The 13617-nt window shown below is 39.4% G+C and overlaps 1 protein-coding gene across 2 annotated transcripts in view; it reads right to left on the bottom strand.

Annotated features, from left to right (window-relative positions):
* The window catches only part of ZBTB26 (zinc finger and BTB domain containing 26), a 116316-nt gene extending 103428 nt beyond the window's left edge, over positions 1-12888 (bottom strand). For both annotated transcript variants that reach the window (XM_030207321.1, XM_030207322.1), the window contains exons 1-2: positions 12817-12888; positions 5591-5639 (exon numbers count right to left, since the gene is read on the bottom strand). The gene's annotated coding sequence lies outside the window, so the exon portion shown is untranslated. The remainder of the gene's footprint in view (positions 1-5590; positions 5640-12816) is intronic.
* Between the last annotated feature and the right edge of the window lie 729 nt (positions 12889-13617).

The raw sequence follows: 13617 nt of genomic DNA, 5'->3' as shown, positions 1-13617 counted from the left end.
ACCCTACAAACTAACGAACGCATTATCATCAAACCCGCAGACAAAGGAGGCGCAGTGGTAATTATGGACATACAAAAATACATTGAAGAGGGGCACAGACAGCTCTCAGACAATAAATACTACAGGAAACTAACTGAGGACCCCACACAGGATTACACAAAACAGCTGAAAGACCTTATCAAAACATTTCCTACACAAGCGCAACCTCACCTGAAGAAACTCATACCAAATCAACCTTCCGTCGGCACATTTTACATGCTTCCCAAGATCCACAAACCAGGAAACCCTGGCAGACCAATCATATCAGGTATTGGCACACTCACGGAAGAAATATCTGGATTCATAGAGGGAATTCTGAAACCTCTCGTACACAAAACTAACAGCTTTATACAAGACACCACAGACTTTCTGAATAAATTGAAAAATATCAAGCAACTACCACCTAACACCCTTCTGGTCACGATGGATGTAGAATCACTATACAGCAACATTCCACATGCGGATGGCATAGCTGCATGTGGAAGACTCCTAAAAAAATCCACACTGGACCATCAATACTCACCAGAAACTATTACAAAATTAATCAAATTCATTTTAACTCACAACTACTTCCACTTTAACAATGATATCTATCTGCAAATAATGGGCACTGCTGCGATGGGCACCAGGACAGCACTCCAATATGCCAACCTTTTTATGGCTGAGCTGGAAGAGACATTTCTGAATACACACCAGACCAAACCTCTAAAATACTACCGGTACATCGATGACATTTTTATGATTTGGACGGAGGGTGAAGAAACTCTGAAACAATTTTATTCTGCATTCAATACATACCATCCTACAATCAGATTCAAAATTGACTACTCCCCAGAAAAAGTCAATTTTTTGGACACCACGGTCTCAATCAGTGATGGCTGTATACAAACATCTATATACAAGAAACCCACAGACAGATGTAGCTACCTCCACAACTCCAGCTTCCATCCTTCACATACAAAAAGATCCATCATTTACAGCCAAGCCACAAGATACCACTGTATCTGCTCTGACCCAGGGGACAGAGACAGATACCTTAAAACCCTGACTGAATCTTTCAAACAGAAGGGCTACAACCCCAAAATAATCTCCAAGAATATTGCCTCCTCCATCAAAACACCCAGGGAGAATCTGCTACAGTACAAAAAGAAAAAATCCACAGACAGAATCCCGCTTGTAGTGACATACAATCCAGAGCTGGAAAAACTGAGGAAAATCATAAGAGATCTACAACCTATACTCCAGGAGGATGAATTACTGAAAGAGATATTCCCATCCCCACCAGTACTGGCCTTCCGACAGCCACCCAATTTAAAACACAAGCTAATCAGAAGTAAACTTCCTTCAGACTGAAAAGGAACAGAAGGGCACACTTCCCTGTAATTTATCCAGTTGCAAACTATGCCAAAATAATTCACAGGACCCCAAAGTCATCCACAAAGGAAAGATATTCAACATAAAGGGATCTTTCACTTGCTCATCTTCCAATGTAGTATATATCATTCAGTGTAAAAAATGTAACGAAGGATGCTATATTGGAGAAACAGGCCAGATGCTTAAGACAAGATTCAATTTACATAGACATCATATGAACAATACTGGTGCCAGCAGGGTTCCCACGCCTGTTGGTCAACATTTTACAGGACCAGGACACTGTACCAGTGATTTCACAGTGAGAATCCTCAAAGGTAACTTTAAAACCATACAAGAACGTAAGACCTTTGAAGTCAGAATGATTGAATATTTTAACACCCAACAGAAAGGACTTAACAAGGATCTGGGGTTCCTAGCCCATTATAAACCATAAATTGTATGTCTCTGTTGATCATCCTCCCCTCACCTATCCACACCCACCCTGTTAGAATATCAATGATATGCTTTGATGTCCCCATGCATACTTCCTACCCACCCCCCTCCTCCCACCCTGTCAGACTGTCACAGTAATGCTTGAATGTTTTCACTTATATACACTGTCAGCTAGCACATTTGCTTATTTCCGATCTGAGGAAGAAGGGCAACCTTCGAAAGCTAATCAAGAAATGTATTAAGTTATGTCCAATAAAAAAGGTATCATCTTATTTTCTTTTCCATGTTTTATTTTGTTTGATTTCTATTGATAATCTTAAAAACAACATCTAGTACGTATCCATGAGATCACAACTAGACTCCCTACATATTCCAAAGGTGTGCAAGATCAACAGAAATAAGGCAAACACTTACCCATTTATCTGCTACTTCCAACTGAACTGATATGCATTAGCATTACTAGCTTCTGTGAGACCCATGACTCATATAGCATCATCATGAGGTTAAAGGTCATCTCTAAGCACATTGCAAATATCTTAAAGGGCCAGATAGATATTTTACATTTGAGAGCCAGGTTTTAAAATAAACAGTGTTTAATTGTAAAATGTTCATAAAAATTACAAAACTGATGATCTAAATTAATAAAAGCTTATCTAAACAAATGCCTTTATCATAGAAAAACCGAGTAGTCACTCTCTTGATTTAACTCATATGGTTTCACTGTATTAAATTTAAAAATAAGCCTCTGTTCTGCCTTTAACAACAATTTGTTGACATCTCCACCTCTCCAATGTGTTTTGATTCTCAATAATACAAGAAATCTCAATTCTTCAAAGGAGTGCATAAAATCATGCATATGTTCTACCAGTGGTTTTTCAAACATCTTGTTTTCTTATGTTCTGCAATACGTTTGTTGAATATTACTACTGTTTTACCAATATATACAAGTCCACAAGGGCAAATAATTGCATAGACAACCTGAGATGTTTTACAATTCGAATATTGTTTTAGTTCAAATTTTTCTCCTGTCTTTGGATTTTCAAAAAATTTTGCTTTCAGATTTACTGTACAAAAACAAAAATTCAAGCATGGGAAATGCCCCCAAACTGGATCTTTCCTTACAGGTACTGGTAATGCTGATGGTGCTAAGAAATCTTTTAAATTTCTATTTCTCTTAAATGCTAGCATTTAAGAGAAATAGAAATTTAAAAGATTTCTTAGCACCATCAGCATTACCAGTACCTGTAAGGAAAGATCCAGTTTGGGGGCATTTCCCATGCTTGAATTGTTGTTTTTGTACAGTAAATCTGAAAGCAAAATTTTTTGAAAATCCAAAGACAGGAGAAAAATTTGAACTAAAACAATATTCGAATTGTAAAACATCTCAGGTTGTCTATGCAATTATTTGCCCTTGTGGACTTGTATATATTGGTAAAACTGTACGTATATTCAACAAACGTATTGCAGAACATAAGAAAACAAGATGTTTGAAAAACCACTGGTAGAACATATGCATGATTTTATGCACTCCTTTGAAGAATTGAGATTTCTTGTATTATTGAGAATCAAAACACATTGGAGAGGTGGAGATGTCAACAAATTGTTGTTAAAGGCAGAACAGAGGCTTATTTTTAAATTTAATACAGTGAAACCATATGGGTTAAATCAAGAGAGTGACTACTCGGTTTTTCTATGATAAAGGCATTTGTTTAGATAAGCTTTTATTAATTTAGATCATCAGTTTTGTAATTTTTATGAACATTTTACAATTAAACACTGTTTATTTTAAAACCTGGCTCTCAAATGTAAAATATCTATCTGGCCCTTTAAGATATTTGCAATGTGCTTAGAGATGACCTTTAACCTCATGATGATGCTATATGAGTCATGGGTCTCACAGAAGCTAGTAATGCTAATGCATATCAGTTCAGTTGGAAGTAGCAGATAAATGGGTAAGTGTTTGCCTTATTTCTGTTAATCTTGCACACCTTTGGAATATGTAGGGAGTCTAGTTGTGATCTCATGGAAACGTACTAGATGTTGTTTTTAAGATTGAGTGCTTGCAGTGCTTTCTCTGCTGTTACATTTTTGTGAGAAGTTTTTCATTCAGTGAACTGTTACCTGCCTCTAGCAGTAATGTGGACAGGTTATTTATTCCTAGAGTTTTCGGTTTTGAAAGCATAGTGTTTATACCCATTTGTAAGCTTTTATTAATTTAGATCATCAGTTTTGTAACCTTTATGAACATTTCACAATTAAGCACTGTTTATTTTAAAATCTGGCTCTCAAATGTAAAATAGCTATCTGGCCCTTTAAGATACTTGCAATGTGCTTAGAGATGACCTTTAACCTTATGATGATGCTAAAGGAGTCCTGGGTCTCACAGAAGCTAGTAATGCTAATGCATATCAGTTTAGTTGGAAGTAGCAGATAAGTGGGTAAGTGTTTGCTTTATTTCTGTTCATCTTGCACATCTTTGGAATATGTAGGGAGTCTAGCTGTGATCTGATGGAGACGTACTAGATGTTGTTTTTAAGATTGAGTGCTTGCAGTGCTTCCTCTGTTATATTTTTGTGAGAAGTCTTTTATTCAGTGAACTGTTTCCTGCCTCTAGCAGTAATGTGGACTGGTTATTTATTTCTAAGGAGTTTTTTTGGTTTTGTGTTAAGAATATCAGTGGAGAAACTAGAATGTCTAGAGTCTTTTAAAAGTTTTGTGTACATTTAGATATGCATCTTGTCTGATGACACTTTTATTTTTTGTTTTTATATCTGTGTAGAACTAGATTTTTGGAACTACTAGTGTGTATGATATATTTACATACACTTTTGAAAGGTATGTATAAAGAAATTTCTTCTCCTCTTCATTGAATTGTTTTGATTCTAATTGTATGATCTTAACATTTTTTTATTGAGAGTTATAAATGTGATAGGAGTAATTGTAGATGTTCTGATAAAAAATTTTATGTGATGTATGATTTTAATAATTATAAATATTTGTTTTACAGATGATATCATGTATGTCTATACATGTTTTTTAGAACTTTTAAAGGATTGTTTTATATATGTTGAATCTTTTTTTAAATAATTGCCTTTTATTAGTTGAATCATGCTTATGACATTGTTAATATGTATGGTTATACATGTTTTTATACTTGTGTTTTGTTTTTATAGTTTGTACCCCTGACGCAGCCTGAGGGCGAAATGTGGCCACGTCGGGTATTGTTCCAATAAATGCATTTGATTCCACTGCTTTGTTGTTTTTTATCTACTGTTTTGTAAGCAGTTGTGTGCCTTTTTGGGTTTTTTTTGTTTCCATGTAAAAGTGACAGGTTCTGCAATACTCGGAATTAGAAAGAATTTATCCTCTTGGAGAAACCAGTGTTTCATATCCCCTGGAATAGGTTAATGCCAAATAAAGAATTCATGGAAAAATCCAAAATGTACGTAGTTAGAGCAATTAGAACTTAAGGTAGAAGAGAAAGTAAAAACTGGATTTTATGTCTGCTATAAGAAAATGAAAGGGTGGCAAACAAAACCCCAACAGCACTGGGAACCAGAACTGCTACTGTTAGTTTAGGAAGGAAAGTAGTACTTAATATACAAAAGACCATCAAACTGGGCAGGAACATGAAAAAAGTATTTGGAAAGCAGGAAACATTTCTATAGAAATAAAACCATAACCTCAATGATTTCTGAGAGGGAAGGACCAGCATAGTATATATCTAAGGAATCTTGAGACTTACCTAAACTAAAGATTCCTTCACCGGCATTCCAAATGACAGACTGGTGTACCTTAAGGAATAAGAAAAATAAATTAGCACTGTGGAATTTGTAAGGAATAATTTTACCCCAAGCTGGGCTAAAGTTAAAGCGGTATGTCGACAGCATGGAAGCCAAGCCAAGAAATTCTCTAAAAGTTGAACTTCTACACGTAAACTACAAAGGCTTGAAGCTATCCCCAAATAAAGTTGCTTCAAAGGAAGCCTCTTGAAAAATGACAGTATTAATATACTGCTACAGAAACCCTTACAGGTGGTTCTTTGACCCTCTAAAGAATGCCAAATGTCCATTAAAGCTAGCAGCTGTAAATTGTAGAAGTGTGCCCAATACAGAAAAGGGATAAGTAACACCAAAAGAAGCAATGTGAGAATACTGGCTTCATGGATTCTGAGTACAGCGTGTAACCACAGGCTTGCCCAGATCCACAACTGAATCTAAAAGGTAAGGCAGTACAGCTCACATCTGGAACATGAAGACTGAAACCAATTGTGTACTACAGAAAAAGCTTAACTTGAAATCGCTCTGTATACACTTTTTTTTAATAGCACAACTTTCAGCTTACCTTGCTTTTTGATGCACAGTAGCATAGAAGATGAAGTAATCAGAAAGACAGAACAAACAGGGATATGCCCTCTTCTCAGAGGGACCTTCTTCACAAATTGGACTCAGAAACTCTGCCACAGACACCCACTGCTTTAACTGAAAACAATTCTGCCGAGTCCATCAGGTAAAAAAAAAAAAAAGGCAAAACACATCCCAAGTTCCCCTAGGAGTTGAGAAATAGAAGCATGCAGGAGCAGCAAGGAATTGTGAAACAGAAGAATGTTTTCTCCATTAACTTCCAAAACTAGCTGCCTTCAGAGAAGTAGCAGCACCACAGCTCAGCTTTCTGAAGTAAAAATCAAGCTTTAGTACCAGGAACATTTTCCCCCAGTTTCACTAGTGCTCTATTGGACTGCCTGGCTGAAGAGACATGGTGTGCTCAAAGAATATGGGGAAACCCATGTTGAGCTCTCCGTCAGTCCTGTACATGAGATAAACATCCAGCAAGAAATGAAGCGCTAAAACCAGAAGCGTACAAACTGCTTCTGTAACCTGTTGAAGCAACAGCATGAAGATACTAATGCCACAAGTTTATCTCAGGGGGGTTGAACTTGTCATAAATCTAATCTGGTGTTGCAGACCAAACGGCTCCAGAGGAATTCCAAAGTAAAATAAAAGTCACTACTGGAGACAAAGGTTGGTTAAAACCTGAGCTCTCCCAGGAAAGGCAACACTAAGAAAGGCTCTCCCATGCTTCAGAGTGATAAAATATACTTACTTGCTAGCGGAGAATAAACACTGAAAAGCTCAAAATAATGCTTCAAACTGTTGAAAGCCAGGTATCTCTATTACCCTGAAGCTACTTCTGGGAAATAAAAGCTTCACTAAATATAATTATATTAGGGTGTGGAACAACAAACAATCGCTAGATATAAATAAACAGCGTTTCCCACATGTTGAAAATGTGTTTAAACAGAAATGGTGACTAAATACTACCTGGAGAGACACTGAACAGCTTTACTAGTGCCAGTTTCAAAGTTGATTCTGCCACCAAGACCCTGAAGCAGCAGTATGAAATGCTGGCCATCGTCGGCTTGAGGCGAGGGGAGAAGAAATCAGCTCTAGCAACAGAAGCTACAAGTGTCCATAGCAAGTGCATTTGAAAGATAAGTGGTCTTTCAGTCATAAGAATTGCTCATAAATCTCATAACACTGCTACTGAAGATATAGCATGTATTATTTGAAAGTTGTTAAGTAATCATTGTCACAGTAGCAGTTCAGTGACTCTATAGTACTTTCGAAGGTTTTTTTGTATGGCCAATGATGAACAGAGGATCGTGTAAAGATCCGTTTCAGCTCTCTTAGATTGTATTGATCCAGGAGCTCTGAGAGGCCATTTTTTGCTTCGGTACAAGTATTTAGTCACCATTTCTGATTAAACACATTTTCAACACATGGGAAACAGTTTATTTATATCTAGAAATAAAAGCTTCAACCATCAGAGAGGGCAAGAAAGGGGGGTGGAGGGTGGAGAAGGGTTAAAAAAAAAAAAGAGACCCCAAACTATTTATTTAAATGCAGCTCTAACTTTCATATTTAGGAACTGCACAGTTAGCCTGTCATCCATCCACTGGAGATTGAGAAATACTGATAACATCATGATCCATGGTATCTTTATAGATGCAATTCTGGTCTCCTTCTGTTTGTCAACAAATATAACTGACAGCTTCTAGGCTGGTTGTGTGAGGACACTAGGGGCCCCGATTACTAAGCAGCACTATAGGGGAGAAACAGCAGAAATGTGCTATTTTGTTTTCATCCTCAGAAGTCAGTTGAATTTTTAAGCGCTACATTGGGTCATATTAGATAAAGGTTATGGAAGCAATGCTTTACCCTTTCTGGTATGCTGAAACATTTCTGGTGCCTCATTTAACAAAATAATGTAAAATTAAAAAGCAAAGGAATAGAGACAGGAGGATGCCTTCTTTTTGTTTTATGATCTTCAAACTCCCAAGGTGCATTGGAGATGATGTCACAACATAGTGTAGGTGGTGATGTATTTAAATGTCAAGTGCAAAAAGACTGCATGGCAAACCTTGCTATTTATCCCTGCAATTGGTAGTATGGAAGTTTGTTATTCTTTGGGATTCTGTCAGGTACTTGTGACCTGGATTGGCCACTGTTGGAAGCAGGATACCACTGGTCTGACCCGGTATGGCTATTCTTATGTTCCTTTTAGTGTAGTGGTTCCCAAACTTTTTCGGTTCACAGCACCCTTAGTGTCCGAGCAAATTTTTGCTGTACCCCCCACCAGCCACTTAGATCTTCCTTTCCCTGCAGCCCCCTCCTCTCCAGAACAGCTCTCCTCCCTGAAAGTTCAGCACACCTCTCCATTCTCTGCAGTCCCCTCCTGCCAGAACTCCCTGCAGACCCCCTCCCAGAAAGTCCAGCACACCTCTCCCTTCCCTGCAGTCCCCTCTTCCCAGAAAGTCCAGCACACCATTCCCTGCAGCCCCTCTCCTCCTAGACAGTCCAGCACATCTCTCCCTTTCCTGAAGGCCCCCTCCTCCCATAAGTGCAGCACACCTCTGCCTTCCCCAAATCCAGCATCGCTCGGTACATTCCTTCCTGCAGGTCCAAAATCACTGCTGCTTCCTTCTCCTGCCACTGCTGCAGTGCTTGCAGCTTAAATGTTTGGGCTGTCCGCGATTCACACAAGCAGTCCAGGGCCTTCCCTCTGCCGCGTCCAGCCCTCTCTGATGCAACTTATTGATGCAAGGGCCGGATGCAACAGAGAGAAGTTTCCGCAGTGCCTGTGTGAATCACGGGACAGCCCAAAAAACGTAAGCTGCAAGCACTGCAGTGGGGGAAGAAGGAGGAAGTGGCAAATTCCAGACCTGCGGAGCGATGCTGGACTGTGGGTGGCAGGAGGTCAGGATTGCCGCAGCACCCCTGAGAGTTCGCTGAGGCGCACCAGGGTGCCGTGGTACACAGTTTGGGAACTGCTGGTATCGTGATTGATGTAGGAAAGATTGTAAGCTCTGTCGAGCCCCTAGGGCCTGTCTCTTCATGTTCAAGTGTACAGCGCTGCGTACGTCTAGTAGCGCTTTAAAAATGATAAGTAGTAGTAGTAATCTTGACAATATATTTTTCCCCTTTAAAAGGGTCCAAGAATACTGAATTCTGATCCTAAAGGACGCCAAATAATTTGGGTATTTGAGATAAATAAGCTATGCAAATTACCCTTTTATTTAGAGCAGGGGTTCTCAACCCAGTCCTTGGGACACACCCAACCAGTTAGGATTTTAGGATATCCACAAGGAATATGCATAAAATAAATCTGCATACATTACCTCCATTGTAGGCAAATCTAACTCATGCATATTTATTGTGGGTATTCTGAAAACCCGACTGGCTTACAGTGTCCCAAGGACTAGGTTGAGCACCACTGAATTACAGCATATACCATATACACAAATACATCTAATGGATAACCCCAAAACTATACCTATTTATGGTCTTCAGAATCAATTTAAAATGCTTTACTATTGTTAGGCAAAATGCTTTTACAAATAAATATATTTAATGTAAACCAATTATACTAGTTTCACATGTCCTCTTTGACAGTATTATACACAATATAAAATTGTTAACAAGAATATTCTCTTCTGCTTTATTAAAGTTGCTATCCTTACTTTCACATTTGTTTCTAACCCTGTCCTAGAGGTACACTTAACAGGCAGAACTGTGGAGTCGTAGTCATGGAGTCAGAAGCAATTCTGGGTGTGATCAGAATTGGTAAAAATGTACCAACTCCAGCTTCAAAACAAAAACTTACAACAGTGTACTGCATATTTTCATTTAAAAGCATTTTTTTCAGGTTCTTTGTTTAAACTTCAAATAAATATATTCTGTGGTCTATTATTCCTAATTTTGTACATAAACATAGAATCCTATGTTTCTGTAATTAAATCACATTTCTCTTAGATTTACTATACACAGTAGGAGTCGGGGTCAGACACTAGAAGAACAGAGGACTTGGAGTCTAAGGTTTGGTGTACTGATTCCACAGCCCTGCTAACAGGTCTAGATGTCAGAATATCCATAATTCATAAAGGTAAGACACACATAGGATAGGCAGAATAAGGAAGGGGGATGTAGCTTAACCTACAGGTGAAACGCATTATACTGGACACGTTTGAAGAAGACATTCCAATAACTCAAATTTTCAAGGTAAAGGAGGTGGACTATAGTTTGTAAATTATATTATTGATGTGAACACTACAGTCACTTTAGGCTTTGATTTTATACTTCAATAGTGGGAACTTGACTTGTAAACCTATTACTACTCCTTGTGGTCTTCAGCTATTGGTTCAAGTATCCACTTACCACTAGAGTTACTAATATACACGCCAATGCATAAAATGGGACTTGTAGAAAAACAACTTATTAAGAGCAGTAGCACACTCAGTGTGGTTGTACATGTTAGTAACTATAGCCATTAAACTGTAAATTCATTGGGGCAGGAATTAACAGTACCTGCAGTCCAATAGTACTATAACCTGCCTTGAGCATCATTTGAAAAGGTGAGCTAAATAATGAAGAAAAAAAATTACTATGGTGCCCTGAAATTTGTTCAATGGCATCAGCCTAGTCCCCACTATACTACTCATAGCACATTAAATCAAAACATATTTTTAAAAAGGAAGACAGGGCTTTACAATCCTAAGCATCAGATAATCACAGCAACTAGAAACTTCCCTCTGGAACCTGGGATTTTCATGCCCTGTTGCCACAATAGCATAAGCTTCTTCCCAGGGCTGGCCCAAGGGTATGAGACATCTTAGATCAGTGGTTCCCAAACCTGATCCTGGAGGCACCCTAGCCAGTCAGGTTTTCAGGATACCTACAATGAATATTCATGAGATAGATTTGCATGTATTACCTCCACTGCATACAAATCTCTCTCATGAGTATTCATTGTGGATATCCTGAAAATCTGACTGGCTCGGGTGCCTCCAGGACCAGGTTTGGGAACCATTGGCTTAGATGAATCTTCAGCTGTGCAGTCCCCTCCCCCTCACAGACTAACCTTCAGCAGTGCTGCCCCTGCAGCACCTCCCCTTTGTCAACCCCTCCTCACGCCCAGCAAATCCCCTTCCCTTCTAACCCTCCCATCCCCCCAATTGGCCAGTTTCTTATTTTACGTACTTTCTTGTTGCCAAACCTGCCACTGCTGCCCCCATCTCCTCCTAGACATTACCAAATATTAAAGAAGCATTGCACTGTGCACAGCTTAAGTACTGCTTCGTCCTGCCCCTTCCAAGACAGACTTTCTGTCAGAGGGAAACAGGAACCATCAATGCATCTGTGCGGGCCCCGGCTTAAAGGGCCCAGCAGTACCAATGCTTCTTTAATCTTCAGGGTGGTCCAGGAAGCGTTAGGGCCCAGCATCAGGGGCAGGTCATGCAACGAGAAGGGATACACGGGAAGGCTCTGGTGTATGTCAGGAGCTGCGCTGCTGCCACGTTCCCTCCCCCCCCCCCCCCCCCCCCCCAAATTCTGCTGCCCTAGGCAGACACCTAGTGTGGCTAGACCAGTCCTACTTCTTTTTCTCTACAATATGCTTCTCTGGGTGAGTTTGAGATGCACAGATATTTCTCTATCCTCAGGTTCTCAGATCTTTCGAGACACCACAAGAGTTGCTGCACCACACAACTCAAACCGTCCCAGAGTCATGCTGTGCAGAGGAGGCAGTTCCAAACTTGGGAGCAATCTTGAACAGAAAGCAGGAAAGGAACAGTCAGTTAGCATAAGAGGTCTTGGCAGCTTGCTCCTGTTTATGACCTGGCTGTTAAGTACAACGAAAATTTGGACAGATATCTTTCTAAGAAATAAATAAGATTCGACTTCCAAACATACAATTTTCTCCAATAAACAATTATAGACAATATTTACACTAAAAAAAACATTTTCTTTTATATATATATATATATATATATATATATATATATATATATATATATATACACACACACACACAACGATAGCCCTTTAAAATGGGCTATTTGCCAGAATGTAAACCAGGGCAGATGAGCTCTATATCCAGAGAGACCGTACAAGTTCCCTGCTAAGAGCATCCCTTCCACTAACCACCGAACAGGCTGTGAGCCAACACATCTGGAGAAAGGTGACCATCTCCTCCCAGGTAAACATAAGAGGCTGATCCAGTCCTTTTGCTCCATTGTATGCAGAAGGTTGTAGTTCAGATGTTTTGCATCGATCACCCTTTGAAAATGAGAATTGCAAACCTAAGCGCACATTGGGGGGGGGGGGGGGGGGGGGGGCAAAGCTACCAAGTCACACGCATTCGGCTGTACTCACACTCTCTCAAGTCGAGCATCTATCCTCACATGCATTGGGATCGGCCTCCCATCCGCATGATGTTGCCATCTATCCTTCTTATCCTCTACTCTCCTCCTTGTCCGTCCACACCTGTCCCTCAAGTACCCCCCCCCCCTCCCCCCGATCAAACTCATACCTAACTCCAAGGTCGCCCCCTAGCAATCCCACAGCTTTCCTTCTCCGGTGCTCCGTGACCATCCCCTATGATACAAACACTACACACAACATCACACAACCTTACCTTTCTCTCCCCCTCTCTCTCTCTGAGTCTTCATCCCGATTCCCGATCCCGCCTTGCCGGAAACAGGAAGTTGCGTCAGAGGAGAGCGCAGTAGGGCTTCTGAAAAAAAAACTGAAGTCGGTTGACGAAGCAAGCAGCCAGGGCCATTGATGCTCCGTAAAAGTCTACAAGGGTGCCCAATGTGGCTGCTTTGCAAATCTCTATGGGGGAAGCTCTGTGAAGATGCGCTTTTACTAGCCATAGGCCGAAGACGAGCTGTGTCTTGAGGAATCTGCATTTTCTTTTTTTTTTTTTTAAATATTTTATTATAGTTTCAAATATTAACAATATAAATAACATTCATGAAATAGATCAATTACATAAGTGTCACATTTGTGAGAATATAACCAAATAAAGCACAAAAAACAAGCATGAGTAATGAGATGTAACCTTAGGACAAAGGTGTAGTGGTTCAAAAGTGGATTATTGCTGATCTTGCAAATTATAAACTACAAATATATGTATCTAACATTTTCCATTTTAATAATTAGGAGTTTGGGGAATGTATGACAAAGGTTGGATTCATAGTTCTTATATAAAATAACCCAATCCCACCACATCTAGTAACAGAAAGATGAATGATTTATGATCATTTTAATGGCAATAGAGATTAGAAAGTCAAAAGTTTATCTGAATCATCACATATTTCAGGCATGATGAAAGACTTCCAAATGATGAGCTGGAGGGAAATAGTAGTAGCTAAATAAAATATATCTGAAACTTATCCCATATGTCTGACCAAAATATGCAGAGATTGCCATA

The sequence above is a fragment of the Microcaecilia unicolor genome, chromosome 6 (assembly GCF_901765095.1).
Source record: "Microcaecilia unicolor chromosome 6, aMicUni1.1, whole genome shotgun sequence".
Classification (NCBI taxonomy): Eukaryota; Metazoa; Chordata; class Amphibia; order Gymnophiona; family Siphonopidae; genus Microcaecilia; species Microcaecilia unicolor.
The sequence above is the reverse complement of the archived record's forward strand: the minus strand, read 5'-3'. Positions and strand labels throughout refer to the sequence as shown.